This window comes from Protopterus annectens, chromosome 7.part0 (genome assembly GCF_019279795.1).
Source record: "Protopterus annectens isolate FY-2018-M chromosome 7.part0, PAN1.0, whole genome shotgun sequence".
NCBI lineage: Eukaryota > Metazoa > Chordata > Ceratodontiformes > Protopteridae > Protopterus > Protopterus annectens.
Genome location: NC_056739.1, coordinates 1,151,858,187 through 1,151,874,171, shown reverse-complemented (window position 1 = coordinate 1,151,874,171; position 15,985 = coordinate 1,151,858,187). Strand labels below are relative to the sequence as shown.

Here is a 15,985-nt window from a genome sequence, read left to right as displayed (position 1 = left end):
ATTTTGATGGTTCCACACCTTTTTGACCCATGGTCAAGGAAAGGTTTGCCAGAAGTGATCAGGACGGCAAAACCCTTTCTGCCGTGGACATCCATTTTCCCAACCTCCCCCTCTTTTCCAAGGACCTTCTCCTAGAATCAAGAGATTAGAAAGAAGTTATGGTTCTTTAAATCCCAGGGGTTTTGTTCAGAATGCTTCTGGTGACAACCCGCCCCCCCCAGCAAAGGGGAAAGAGTTTCAATGGATGCTACCTCTGGGTCAGAGAAAGACTGCAAAATCAAGGGTTTTAATGGCCCTTTTACTGAAAAACCCTTCCAGCGCTCCTGGATGATTGCTTCACTGTCATGCTGTGGAGGCAGTGTGTGTGGGGGGCTGCCTGTCTGTGGCCCTTCATGCCTGGTTAGCCTTCACTCAAGACTCATGGGTGCAGAAGATTGTTACCAGAAGGTAGGCTATTTCATTGCTTTCCCCTAACAAACAGAAGGAAAGTTCCTGAGATTCTACCCAGTCAGAGCAAATTGGTATCAGCAGAAATTTCAAATCTGCTAGAAGAGTGAGTTATCCAGCATGCCCCCTCCCCCCCAAGAACAGCAAGAATACAGAATCTATTCAAGAATCTTTTTGGTTCCAAAAAAGACCGAGGACCTCAAGCCCATTATGGACCTCAACCAGTTTGTAAAGCACACACAGTTCTGGATAGTCATTGTTCACTCCCTTCTACCTCTTTTGAGGAAGGATGACTGGATGTGCTAAACTGACCTTCAGGATGTCTACTATCACATGAAGGTACCAAGGCAGTCCAAGAGGTTTTTCTGCTTTTAGCTGGGGGTCAGTCATTTTCAGTTCAGAGCACTACCCCATGGATCTTCGCCAAGTGCATGGTAGTGGTAGCAGCATATCTAAGGCTGCAAGGGTACTGGGTGTTTCCTTATTTAGATGTTTGGCTCCTCACCACACCAAATAAAAATCTACTTACTCAGTCCAGGGACGACTTGCTCCAATAATCTTAGCTGTTAGGGATTACTGCCAATCTAAGGAAGAGCCACTCATACTGACCCAGACAATAGAATTCATTTGGTGCCACCTCAACACATGTCAAATTACAAAACTTCCAGACTCAAGAGTATCCTCTCTAAGTTGGGAAGCTTCTGAAGTCCTCTGTTTCTTGTATCCTCCAGCAAGACTTATTCTTTGGCTACTGGAGTCAGTGGCTTATTCAGTTACACTGGTTCCTTGAGCCAGATTTTACATGAAGGTTCTACAGTGGACCATCTCTGTCCAGTGGCCCAATTTGCATTAATCCATGCATTACATCTCACTCAACTATGCAGTTGACATCCCACTAGTGACCTGGGGTTGACCATTCATCTTTCCACCTGCAAAGGCCACATTGACCACAGACACCTCCCTTCTGGGTGCCGGTGATGCATTTAGAATGGGGATTGTTCTGTTCTTGGCTGGGGTGCCTTCTGGTTGGAATCTGCATGTTCTCCCTGTTTTCACTTTCCTCCGGGTGCTGTAGTTTTCCCCGACATTCCAAAGACAATCAGTAGGTGGATTAGACATTCTAAATTGGCCATAGATGTGAGTGTGCATGTGAGTTTGTGGTATGCAACAACAACCACGGCAGGGCTAGCCAACACGTGGTGTAATCCTTGGCTATAGGTGATTGTCACTGTTGAGTTGACACCTTTACACAGTGTGCAAAATTGGATAAAGGGAGTTGTGGATGGATGGTTCAAGGCATGTGGATGACTTCAGAGACCAAACTTCTCATTAATGTCTTGGAAATGATGGCAGTCCTCCTACCTTTGCAGGCTTTTCAGGATTTCCTTTCTAAGAGAGTGATTTCTATCTAGATGGGCAACATGACTGTGGTCTGGTACATCAACAAACAAAGGGGAACACATTTATACCCATTATGTCAAGAGGCTATGAGGGTTTGGCAATGAACAATGTTTTCTCTATGCTTTCTAGTGGAATGCACATTCCAGGAAATTCCACTGTTTAGTAGACAAGCTGAACAGATCCATTCTCCTGCCTCATAAATGGTCCCTCAGTCAGTGGCAATCATGATTTTCAGTTGCTGGGATCATCCTTGCTGCAATCTCTTTGTGTCCCAGTTGAACACCAAGTGCAGCAGTTTCTTTGCCCTGATCCTTCAGGAAGGGTAGTCACAAAGGAATGCTCTAATTCACACATGGCATCTGGGTCTCATATATATCTTTCCCCCCTTTCTCCCTATAATGAAGTTTCTCCAGAAAGCTGTCTGGTGAAATGCAATAGTGATTCTAATTGTCCCCTCCTGCCCTCACCAGGTTTGATTTCCCTTCCTTTGACCATATCTGAACCCCCCCCCCCCGGGTTCTGGAACCACTTTCAGATTTATCGTCTCACCCATCTTGTTAGCCTCACTGGAATGTAAAGGCCCTTAAATTAACCATATGGTTGCTCCAGTTCCAATGATGACCAGGGATGCCAGGCTTTCCGCTTTAGTTTTCCATATTTTATCCTCCTTGTAAAAAACATACATCAGAAAAGTCTATAGAAACAAATGAAAGAAATTTGCTATCTGGGCATCAAAGGGGTTAGATCCCTTCTCAGCACCTTTAACATCTATTTTGGAATTTTTGTCAAGATTATTTCAGGAAGTGTTTGTATCTGATGTTGTCAGTTTTCATTCATTCCTCAGCTAATGGGTTCAAATCCGACTTGGCCATTACACTAGCTCATGACCACCAAAAAAACTCTCAAGCTCCTTCCCTACCCATAATGCATCAATCTCTAATATCCCTCAGATCTCGTTTGCCACTTTCGTGTCTAGACGTGGTCGCCTTCAGCTCTCGAATCATAGACTGGGAGATAAGTTTTTCTTATATATTTCCTTTTCAAAACAATTTATTTGTTTGATATATATTTTTTCTTCATCTCTCTATTAGTAAACTCCTTCCGTACACTCTTTAGTGCAATTTTCTATCTACCATTGTTGGTAGACCTAGTTTTCCTTCCTAACCCTTACACGCTTTCTGTCTTTCTAAGTATACCATTGCTGGTATACTTTTATTTCCATTTCATTACAACTTATGTCATTCTTCAGTACCATTGCTTGTACTTTACCTGTTTTGTCCTTTTCTAGTATTAAAAAAAAAATTGTATTTTTTTGGTTTAATCTCTCTTTCACAGAATGTCCGAAAAAGGTCCTTCTGGACACAAGAATTGTGACATATGTGGACACATATTGCCTCTCTCTCTGATGCTCATTCTCTTTGTGTCTACTGTTTGGGCCTAGATCATTTAATGATAGATTTAGCATTTGGAATACATGTAACCCTCATGCTCTTGCTGGCAGGAAAAATAAATTAATACTGAAGGGTTTGCTGCCCTCCTCTGTTTCTGAAGTCATCACTGGGGCTCAATCCCCCAAACAGAAAGCTAAAGACCTATTGAAGAGGTCTAAACCTTTGGAGTCTTCTGCCTCTTCTTCTTTGCAACCTCCTAAGAAAAGACAGAAATCTGATCCAAAACTTGTTACGATCTGACCTTCTTTGGATGTGACCAAATCTACATTGGCTCCTACTGTCCTGGATCCGAAGTCTCTACCCAAGACCACATATTCTCTTCATTTGGACCCAGTTCTGCACAGAGTACCTTCCCCTTTTTTGGAAAGGTGCTCCAACTCCCCATCCCTACCATCATCTTCTTCTTCCAGGATTTTCACTGAAGCAGATGTGGAGAGAATGATGAGGAAATTCCTCACGGCACAAATTCAGGTGGGAGTTCTTATGGCTCCTACCCCTTTGGGTCAGAAAGCCCAATCATCCACTACTCCCTCTATTACAGCTCCTTCTCTAATTTATTTATTTATTTGTCTTTTGTTAACCAGGTTGGTCCACTGGGTTAGGGGCCCATTTTCAATGGAGACCTGAGGAGAAAAGTTCTGATATAACAAAGTTACAAAAATGTATAGCAATAATGCAATCATTAAAATCAAAGAATAAAATGCAATACAGATATCTACAGAGTTGCACAAAGCTTACATATGTGATATAGCAGTTGTAATGCTGAAGGAAGAAGAAGAATAGTTAGGTGGGGTGGTGACATGTACAAGATGGAGAGTTGGCCAGGTAGCTCTTTAGTTCTCTTTTAAAAATGTTGGGAGAGTGGATAGAGTGTAGATGGTTTGGGAGCTTGTTCCAAGTTTGAGACATAGAGCATTTGTAAAGTAATTTGCCTATGGTTTTATTGGGTCTGTAGGTGTCCAACAGGTTTTGCTCAGTACTGCAGAAGGGTCGAGAGGGTTTATAAGGGGATAAGAGGTTAGATAGGGCAGGACAATTTGCATGTTTATACAGTATGGAATGTGTAGTTTGAAGCTGAGATAGTAGTAGACGTTGAGGGAATTCAAGCCATCAAAGTTGTCTGAGGGCAAGGCAATGGTGAGATTTGTATGGTAAGTTACTGGCAAATCTAGCTATATGGTTATATGTCTGATTGTGTTTAGTTAAAATGTTTGCTTGGAGGTGAATAAGAACTGGGGAGGGATAGAGAAGGCAAGGGAGGAGGTAGGCTTGGGTAAGGGAGGTCCTACAAGCAATAGGCAAGAATCTTTTGTTTCTGTACAACAGTCCAAGTTTTTGGTTGGTCTTTTTATGGACTGTTGTATGTAAATGTCAAATTTCAGTTGATCATCGATAGTGACCCCCAGCAGTTTGGTATGAGAATCAGCATGAATTGTTGTGTTATCTAGGGAAGAGATAGATAATGATGTTCTAAGATTGGCCATTGATTTTGGAAGAAAGAGGAATAGCTTGGTTTTCTTTGGGTTAAGAATAAGCTAGTTATGGATTAGCCAATGTTCAATGGTGTTAAATGAGATTTGAGTCAAGGAGTAGAGGTCAGTACGGTTGTTGGAGAGGGTGATAAGAGTATAGTCATCAGCATACTGGATTAGACTAGATGTATGGCAAGTGGAGTGAAGGTTATTAGTAAAAATATTAAAGAGAAGGGGCCTAGGATGGATCCTTGGGGAACACCTGTGTTAGGTAAGAAGGGAGAGCTGGTGGACATCCATCTAACAGATTGTTGTCGGCTAGTAAGGTAGCTAGAGAACCAGTTAATACTGGAAGCAGAGAGGTTGGGTTCAGTTAGTTAGTTAGTGTCAATGGCCTTAGAGAGGTCGAGGAATAGGCATGACACCAGTTTGTTGTCATCTCTGGCTTTGGCTATGGTCTGTGTAAAAGAAAGGAGAGCAATAGAGGTGCTGTGTTGGGGCCTAAATCCATGTTGAGGAGGAGGAGAGGAGATTTTCCTGGAGTAAGTATTTGAGAAGCTGAGAGTGAATGCATTTTTCAAGGATTTTAGAAAGACATGAGAGGATGGCTATAGGGTGGAAATTACCTGGGTCGCTGGAGTTACCTCCTTTATGTAGTGGAATTTTACAGAAGGATTTCCAGATGTCTGGGACTACAGATTCTTTAATGGAGTGGTTTATAAGGATGGATACTGGTTAAGCTATGGTGTTGGCTTTAAGTTTGAGAAATGGGGGGGTAAGTTGTCAAATGAGGGAGAGCATGGCTTAAACTTCAGCAGAAGGGATTTTATGTAAGCTGAGAGAACTGGTTTCAGAGAAAATGTGGAGTGGGAGCTGGAGATAGGGGTGAGGGGATGAGGATGGTTGGTGTCAGGAGGGGTTAGTTTGTGGATTGAGTCAATGAAGAAATTGTTTATTAGGGAGGCTAGTTCTACAGGAGATTTATCAGGGAAAGGGGTAGGGCTAGAGGGTTTTCCTGGGTAGAGAATATTATTTATGGAGTGCCACAATTCTGGGGGGTTGGAAGTATGGGTAGATCGAGCCTCTAGGTAGTAATTGTTCTTGTCTTGTACAATGAATTTTTGTAAGGTTTCTTAGTTCTTTAAATCTGAGGAAGAGAGTGGGAGATTTAGTCTTAGACTATTTTTTCCAGATGGAGTCTCTGAGTTTCATGGTGGAGAGGGTATGTTTGGAGAGCCAGGGTGTGGGATTAGCTTTGATCCTTATTTTTCTTAAGGGTGGGGGGCTAGAGAGTTTAGGATGTTTAGAAAAATGTTGTTAAATTCCTGAACAGCATTGTTTAGGGGAAGGTGGACAAGGTGGGACCAGTCTATAAGAGACAATAGATGGTTGAACTTCTCTGCATTGAAATTAGAGATGTTAAGGCAGTCTCCATAAAGATGTTTTTTAGAGGTATAAGATGGTATCCTTTGTATAGAGACTGGGAGGTGATCGTTTAGAGAGTCAGGTAGAGTACAGGGATTATGGTATTGATTTGGATTAGAGGTTAAGATTAAGTCTGGTATGGAGCTGGAGTCTTTGTTGATTCAGGTGGGAGTAGATATAGGTTGGCTGAACCCAAAGAGGTTAATACTAAGACTAGGGGAGAGGGGTGAGAGTTTGTTACAGTCTATGTCAACATCCCCAAGTAGTATTGTTTCATATGATAGATTCTGGGAAGTCCAGGCTAGTATAAATTTAAGTACTGGAATATTATTACCTGGAGGGATATAGATGAATGCAATTGCAATGTTCTTGTGCGGGTTAACGTAGCAGTTAAGGAAGAGGAGTTCTGCATTAGGGAAGTCAGGGAGGGGGATTGAGATGGGGGGTGAGGTTAAGATGTATAGGACAGCTACACCGCCACCATTTTTTGATAGTCTGTCCTGCCGGAATATGTTATAACCCGGGGGAAGGATTTCTGCATTTGTGATATGGGGTTTGAGTCATGTTTCAGTTAGGGTTAGGATGTGGGGAGAGTAACTAGCAATCCATGCATGTAAGTCTGTAATTTTATTTGTGAGACTTTGTAGGTTAATAGAGTAGATAGAAAGAGTTTTGATGGGGAGGATGGGAGTAGGAAACTATTTAATGAGGTGGAGTTAGTAGAGTTGGATGGAGTTAGTGGACCAGGGTTGGGGTGGATGTCCCCATCTGGTAGGAGAGTGATAGGAGGTATGATAGGTTTAGTACAAAAGAGGTGGTAGGTAATGAGTTTGTTTCTGTTTAGGGGGAAGAGTGTGAGATTAATGTATTTAAATTTGTGATAGTGAATACACACAGTATTATATAGGGGGGGTGAGATGGGGAAGGTGGGCCAATTGTTAGGAGTACGTGTGAGGTGGAGGAGAGTAGGGGATATAGGAAGGTTATCAAGGTTGGTGTGATAAGAGGATAGCCAGGAGAGGATGATTAAGATGGGTGGTATAAGGAATTGCAGTTGCATATTGTGAGAGTGAGTATGAGAAAGTGAGGATGGTAGGAGAGTGGTTTGAATAGATAATTAGGAAAGGAGTAGGTGAGAGTTAAAGGGATAGGTTGGGTTGGGGGAGATCTTAATGAGTAAAGTAGAGTAAGCTGTGAATGGGAGTTGGGAGATACTAGTATAGAGTTTAGAGTATAAATCTAGAGTAAGTATGGGTGGGTGGGAAAGGGGGTAGGGGAGATGAATGAGCCCAAGTGTAGTGAGGGCGAATGGAGTGGGGCTACACCCCTGAGTCAGAGTTGTTAGCTATAAAAAACAATCTGTTAGGAGAGGCGAGCAGAGTAGAGGAGATGCTGGTGAGCTCTTAGAAGTAGAGAAGGAAAAGAAGCCAATAGGTCTAGTGGAGGGGGAGGAAGAGGTTTGGACAGTGTACTAAGGTGGAGGAGTGGGAGGTGCAGAAAGGGAGGGCAGCAAAGGTAGTAAGGTGTCAAGGTGTTTGAGTGGATCGTGAGTGGAGAGGCAAAAGAGGAGAAGGGAAGCAGCAATGTGGGAAAGGGGAGAGTAAGATTGGAGAGGCCCAGGTTAGGTGACCTAGTCCAACAGGACTACTGCTATATGGTCAAGCTAGTAGGTAGAGAGAGGCTAAGAAGAGGATAGAAGAAGAGCACTTAGGTAAGAGCAGGTTTGGGTGGTGTGGGGTAGCCATTTAGGGAATTATAGTACAGATATATTGTAGTAAAGAACATGCATTGTTTAAATGAAACAGTAAGGCTGGGAATAACAGCTTTTCCAGTGTCCTATAAGGGAGTTGCAGAGGTTATCTCATTTCCAGGAGGGTAGCTAGGTAACAGTGTTTGGAGTAGTGAGGTTGAGGTAAGATGCCCAGGCTATATGCTAGGAGCTTTGTACCTGAAAAAAAAGAAGAAATAATAAAATGAGGGAGACAGGAGTGGTTAAGTGTAAGGGGAACTGCTTAAGATGCTAAGGGTGAAAACATTATAATGGGAACAACATACGGATGAGGGCAGTGAGTGTGTGTCAGGTTAAATAGAAGGGAATAAATGGAGGACTAACACAACAGCTAAACTAGGAGTAAAAACCAACTAGCGAGTCTAATATCATAGTGCAGAGAAACAATTTGTTTTTCTTTTTTCTACAAAGCAGTGTTTAAACAGTGAATTTACATAGCAGTAAAAATCAGCAGTCACCTTAGTAGTTAATCTGCAAGTTAGCTGAGCTGTAAATAGTCAATATCTGCATAACAAGTTAGCTGAGCTGTAAATAGTCAATATCTGAATTAAATCATCACCCATAAATGTAAAGGTAAAAACACAGTCTGGAATAGCACTAGCGACCTGACAGTAACAAGAAGGCAATTCTGAAAGTCTCTAGTAGCAACACGTCTTCACCATAGAACACAGATAATCCAGCCTGTTGCTTTAGATTCTTTGGAGCCGAGACTTCCAGGTCCATCTGGTTAGGAACTTTCTTCAGATCCGAATGTTGCTCTGAATGCACTGGCTTTGACTTCCTCTGAGCCAGATCACTCACAGAGTCGCAACATCCCTGTCAAATCCAGGAGGTTTGAGTTGACTCCAAGGTTTTCAGAGACATCTCTTTCTTTCAGAGCCTCAGCACTGGACAGTTCAGCTCTGACCTCTGCCTCGGACGGGTTATTTTCAGAGTGGAGGATGGTGTTGTGCCACAAACCAGATTTCTGAGCTTCATTATCTTCCTTCTGCCTGGAGTGATCTGCTTTTGAGGTTGTGAATAGTGTTCTCTGCTCAGGCAGGACAGATGAGTCCTACCCTCTTGGATCCACCCTTTACTTCTCAGATGTCTTTGCATTTTGAGCCTCAACATTCCACCCCTTCAGGGACAGCCAGCTCAAAGCTTTCAGACTACCTAGCAGGGTATCCTAATCTCTTCTGATACTTCACTGGACCATCCCACTGAGGAAGTCCCTAAGAAGAGAAAATGCAAAAGGAGGCACTTGGACTCTCCTCAAGAGGCAGTCACTGAGGATACTGATTTTGATGAAAGAGAGGGGTCCCCATAATCACCACTCAATGACGTCTCATTTGGAGATATTCTTGAGATCCTTAAGCAGAAGGGTGGCAAGATCCTTCTCTGCAGGAATCAGTATTTCTGGAGGCCTTTGGAGCTGGCCCATCTACCTCCTGGGTTACTCTACCCACCAATGAGCTCATTGATTTGGAAGGAACCTGATTTGGTTGAGACAATCCCCAAAGTTCAGACTGGATTCTGGCTCCACCAGTAGGAAAAGAATTTTGGGGTAAGAGGGTGCCAGTAGATGCTATGGTCATAGCATTAGCTGCAAAAAAGGAACTTGCTGAACAGAGTTCCACTGTTCATCCTCCTAACAGAGAGTCTAGGGTGATTGACAGATTTAGGAAGTGTGTTTATTACTCAGTGACCTTTGCATTCAGATCGCTGAACTGTCTGGCACATTTTATGAGACTTCAAAGAGACTTGATTTAAGTGCTATCAAAATCTCTTTCTGGAATCAACACTGCTGAGGCTCAGTCTTCAATGGCCTCTCAGTTGGCTACCCGACAAACTATATCTAATTCATTCATGTGTCTAATCTCACACGCTGCAGAAGGTGCCTCAAGGGCAGTGGGTTCAGGTATTTCCATCAGGAGACATGCCTGGATGCACCTGTGTGATTTTGCAGAACCCTTCAAGTCCTTGTTCATCAATGGTGCCTTTGACAGCACTTCTTTGTTTGGTTCCACAGTGAAGGACGCACTTTCCAGGTGTGAGCAAGATGGAAATACCCTCTCTGCAGTGGGCACAGATTTTTCAACCCTCTCAAAAGACCTTCTTCATGAATCAACAGGGAGGTCGAAAAATGTGATTCAAAAAATCCTAGGGTCCTTTCCAGGGCACACATGGAGATAGTTCCCCCAGAGGCAGAGAGTGGAGCTGCAATGGATAGCAATACCCCCATGACAGAGGAGGCCTGTAAAACCAGGGGTCCAGGAATTCTTTTTCCGACAGACCTTTTCATCGCTCCTGAAAGGAGGCAGTTGGGCGTCGCTCATCCTTGCATCAGACAGCCTGGCTACATATAACAAAAGACATTTGGGTGCAGAGGATTATTTTCAGAGGTTGTATAATTCCTTTTTCCCTACCGCATCCATTTGTAAGAACATTTCTTAATGTTCCACCCAATCAGAGGAAAGCAGCAGCACTAGAAATTCAAAAGCTGCTAAGAAAAAGAGTCATCCAAGAGGTCCCACCAGACCAAATAGAATCCAGAACATACTCAATTTTCTTTTTAATGCCAAAAAAATAGAGGACTAGAGACCAATTTTTGATCTCAGAATACTGAACAAGTCAGTTCAACACACAAAGTTCCGGATGGTCACTGTTCAGTCTATTCTGCCCTTTCTGAGCAAGGATGACTAGATGTGCTTGATAGACCCTCAAGATGTGTACTATCACATAAAAATGAGCAGACAATCCAGAAGGTACTTAAGCTTCTGGCTGGGAGCCAGTCACTATCAGTTCAGAGTACTGCCCTTTGGCCTCACCACAGCCCCCAGGATGTTCACCAAATGTATGGCAATAGTAGCAGCTCACCTGACACTGTAGGGATTCTGAATGTTTCCATATCTAGACAACTGGCTTCTTACTGCCCAGACCAGGCATGGACTGATAAAAGCATATGATCAGGTGCTACAGACAGGGTCTATATTACAACATCAGGCTTGTATAGGTTTGAATGTTGTAATATCGAACTCTAAAGTCCGAACTCCAAAAATCGCAAAGCCACGGCACATCAATTTTTTTCCCAGAGAAAAAAATTGGTGGGCTGTTTTCAGTGCTTTGCTATTTCCTCCACTGTTGTGTGATCTCGGAGTTGGTATATTTAAGTAGGGGGAGTGGGGGCACAGCCCCCCACATTGGAGGGTGTGGAGACAAAGCCCCCCACTTTAGTTTAAGTTTAGGGTTTCATTTTATTTTTCCATGGGAGAAAAATTGCTGTTCTATGTTTTCGTTATTATTGGGTTTCGGAGTTTAGAGTTTGATATTACAACATTCGAACTTATGTTTGTTCGACATTGTGATATACACCCCTACAGACATGGTTACAAATCGGCATAACCATAATTACGACAAGTCTCACAACTGACCCAAACATTAGAATTCATAGGTGCTGTGTTCAAAATGATATCTATGGTAGGTTTGGTAGCTTCTCTTCCTCTTTCAGGAGTATAAACAATAAGGATGCAGGTCAGGAAAATAATTTGCAGTACCAGAATTTCAGCCCAATTGATTCTGCAAGCCTTGGCATCAATGTCAGGGGAAAATTAGTTCCTTTAGCAAGATCCCACATGAGAATTCTATAATGGATGCTAGCAATACAATGGTTAATGCTTTCTCAACCCATGTCGATGAAGATAAGAATAACTCAGGTATGCAAAAAATACCTTTGCTGGTAGATGGAGTCTCAACATGCATTACAAGGCTGTCCTTTCATCCTTCCTCCGCCTAAGGCTGTAGTGACCTTGGAGCCGTTCCAGGTTGGGTGGGGGGCAGAAAACAGATCAAGGCACTTGGTCCCTCGAAGAGGCCAACTTGCATATCAGTGTTCTGGAGATGAGAGCGGTGCTTTTGGTGTTGCAGGCATTCCAAAACTCTCTCCCTCTCAGAAATATTGCAGTCCAGACAGGCAACATGCCAATAGTTTAGTACATCAATGAACAAGGAGGAACCAGATCTTATCACCTGTGTCAAGAAGCCCTCAGAGTGTGGCAATGGGTGATATCTTCCAACAGCTTTCTAATAGCAATGCATATTCTGGGGAAGTCCAACGTGATAGCAGACATACTGAGCAGGTCTATCTTACTACCTTATGAATGGCCTCTCAACAATAAGGGGATGGATATGATTTTCAGTCAGTAGGCCAGCCTTGCTGCAATCTTTTTGCCTCTTCCTAAACAAGTACAGCAGCTTTTTTGCCCTAATCCTCTCACCAGGGAATCACAGAGGGTGCTCTACTCCACGATTAGGTCCCCCAGTCTTCTGTATGCTTACCCTCCAACCCTGCCCAATTCCCAAATTCCTGTAGAAAGCAGCCCAGTTGAAAAGCAGAGCCATCCTCATTGTGCCTTACTGGCCATGACAGATTTGGTTTCCCATCCTTTGGCCTTGTCTACAGTATCCACTTTGGATTCTGGATCCAACTCCAGACATTCTGTACCACCTGATAGCATGGTTCACCCAGATATCTCAAGCCTCACACTAACAATGTGATTTCTCCAATTCCTTTAACAGCCAGGCCACCAATGCTTCTTCTCCTGTCTGCTCTGTACTTTTATTAACCTTCTACTCTACAGGAGTAAATAGAAAAGGTTAATTTGTTTGGCAGAGCAAAATCAAATCAACCCCTTCTCAGCTCCAGTTCAGTCGGTTAGAGAATTTTTGGCGAGTCTATTTAATGGAGGAGCTACCTCATCATCTATAAAAGTCCAAATAGCAGCAGTCTCTAACTTTCATGTTGAATTTCAAAATGCTTCATTGGCTTCTTCTAAGCTGTGCAAAGCCTTTTTGAGAGGCAGTCTCTTGCTAAGACCACCTTATAAAGACCCCACTCCACTACAGGATTTAAATTTGGTACTGCAAGCCTTAATTCATTCTCCCTTTGAACTGGCAGCTAAATGTGATTTTAAATTCCTGACCTGGAAAACTATAACTTATAAGCCTCCATATTTGATTTTTCATATGGATAGGGTCATGTTACATACCAGTGCTTCCTTCCTTCCTAAGGTGGTGTCAGAATCCAGCATCAACCAATCCATTAACTTGCCAGTATTCTTTCCTAAATTAGCAAGTAAAGGTGAATATATGTTGTACTGATTGAATGTCCATAGACAATTATGTTTTTACGTACACAGAACAAAAATTAGAAAGATAGTCTAGCTGTTTGTTTCCTTTGCACATACTAAATTGGGTGAATCAGTTACAAAGGTAACTCTAGTTAGATGGTTGACTGATTGTATTTTATTTGTCTATAACAATTTGAATCTCTCCTTACCAAAACCTTTTAAAGCTTATTCAACCAGATCTATGGCAACAACTTCTGTGTTCCAGTCTAAAGCTTCTATGGATGATATATGTGCTGCTGCAACTTGGTCAAATCCTCATACTTTTATCACTCATTACAAAGTAGATCTGGTCTCAAAGGGAAGAGCATCCTTTGGCTCAGCCATACTCAGGAATATCCTTCCATAGAGTCCAACCAGGATTTTTGGTAGCTGGGGGTTCTGTCCCATTAGTTGAGGAATGAATGAAAATGGACAATATCAGATAAAGAAGTTATGTCTTCACCATAAGGTTCCATCTGTGTTGTCCATTTTCATTCTTCCTCAACTCCCCACCCATCAACCCCACCATCCTTTTTAATGACTGACTTCTGGAGGAATGAGAGGCTTCAAGGACATGTCTGTCCTTTGTGTTGAGCTCCAGCTATGGCTTATTATACTAAGCTTTCTGTCCAGCAGCAAACAAGATCTGAGGAATGTTAGCGAGTGGTGTATTATTGGTAGGGAAGGAGATCATGGCCACAAGCTAGTGTAACAACTGAGTCTGATCTAAGGGTCAGATCCAAACCCATTAGCTGAGGAAGAATGAAAATGGACAACACAGATGGGACATTATGGTGAGTACATAACTTCTTTTTTTCTACCATTAAGGTACAGCTGGCTGCCATATGTAGCTTTTGTGTAGGAGAAAATCAGAATTATTTTGCTTTTTTGAAACTTTCTAAAGCCTTTTTGTGGAGAACATTCTTTTTCAAGACCCCCTCTGATGGATTCAGTTTCTCGTTTCAACATTATGTTGTTGCTTCAAGCCCTAACTAGACCACCTTTTGAACCAGCAGCTTCAACAAAACTAGCATTTCTACCCTGGAAGACTATTTTCCTGGTAGCCATTATGTTGGCTAGGAGAATTTCTGAGTTGTAGTCATTATCTTGCAAAACCCTTTGTTGGATGTTTCATAAAGACAATGTGTCTCTGGGAACAAATACAAATTTTCCTCTCAAGGTGGCCTTAGAAACTGCCCTTAATGAGTACATTAACTTGCCAGTCTTCTTTCCAAACTTTTCTATTAGAAGAGAATGTACTTTGCATTTGCTGGATGTTTACTGCTAATTGAAGTTCTCCTTATATCATACCAAAGGTTTTAGGAAAACAGATCAACATTTTGTTTCAGTTTCAAAAGACAAATTGGGAATGGGTGAAACAAAAGTCACATTATCAGATGGCTCTCTGACTGTATTACTTTTGTATACAAAAAAGGCCACTCTTTTCCTCACAGACCAAAAGCTCATTCAGCCAGAGTGGTTTCAGCTTCTGCAGCTTTCTCTGTCAGTGCTTTTGGATGAAATTTGTGCCGTAACTGTTTGGTCTACTCTGTTTACTGTTTATGTTCATCACTGGCAGGAACATGGAAACACTTTCTGGTCATTCAATTTCCTCTTCCTGCTGTTCCTAAGAAAAAGAAAACTACTAGGGAATCCAGTCTGACATTGTGGGCATGAATGAGTTCCTCAGCCACTGGTGGTTGACTCTTTAATGGCCATTACTTGTTCCTTAGACCACTCACTGGCTTCCCCAGAACCCTCAGTTGTAGTCCCTAGCATCACCATGGACTGGTTATCCACATCCTCTGCTGTTGTTCCAGTGTCCATTCTGCACATGAGAGAATCGCTTTTTTGGTCATGGCAGTTTCACTAGGAACTTCTTCCCAGAATGGTAGTGATAAGATACTTATTTCCCTGGATGAAGTGCCATCCTTAAGTCAGTTTCTGTCTAGGGATGTCGCTAGGAAAAAGAAGCAAAAAAATAGACATAATTCTTCTGAAAACAGTAGTTCTGTAGATAAAGATTAATTACTTTGTCTAAAGATTTACTGCAGGTTTGTCTCTAGTAAAACAGCAGGGAAAATTGGCTAAGAAACATACTTCCACAATACCTAAGAATCCTTTATCAGATGAGTCTGATAAGGATATGGACAGGGCTTCTTCTATGTTTTCTTCAAGTATCCCCGACTTTGAATCTGAGTAGAGTGATTCTTCAGTTTCTTCTGTTGTAGAATTTTCTTTTGCTGAAACTGTCCAGAATGAATAATTTATTTTAGTGGGAACATGATGTCCTGTCTAGGAGATCAAAAACAAAAGGGAAATAACCACCACTGAGCAACTAAGAAACAAAAAGAAAATAGTGGTATATGGTGAATGCACAACAAATGCAAAGGAAACACGCTAAATACATCGCAAAAATAATTTTATTAAACCACAGACATATAATTAAGCACTTTTGTCCCGCTTCAATCAAGACTTCTTCAGAATAACAGCAATCATAAAAGAACCACTTTAAATACTTTAAGAAATGGTGCCAAAATGCACATACAAAAGAATTTTTGAAAGGAAACTAACCCTCCAATAAATATAGGTCTAAACTTAAATCCAATATTCGTAACTTACCCTAACCTAGGACACTAAACAAGAAAAAAGTTTAAAAAAAAATACAAATCAACCACAGGGACAATTCTATATGAAACATAGAAAAAGTAATTGAACATGCTTTATAATCCCGTGAAAGACAGATTATTAAAGACCCACACAAATGGAAAATGAATTAGCGGCTCGACTATGATTTTGATCCAGTTGATGGGGACCATCTAAAATAGATCTGTTTGCCTGCTTTCAACTTAG

At 42.0% G+C, this 15,985-nt stretch overlaps 1 protein-coding gene across 3 annotated transcripts in view; it reads left to right on the top strand.

The window, feature by feature from the left end:
* The window catches only part of BBS4 (Bardet-Biedl syndrome 4), a 1,226,477-nt gene that overhangs the window by 776,858 nt on the left and 433,634 nt on the right, over positions 1-15,985 (top strand). The window lies entirely within an intron of this gene.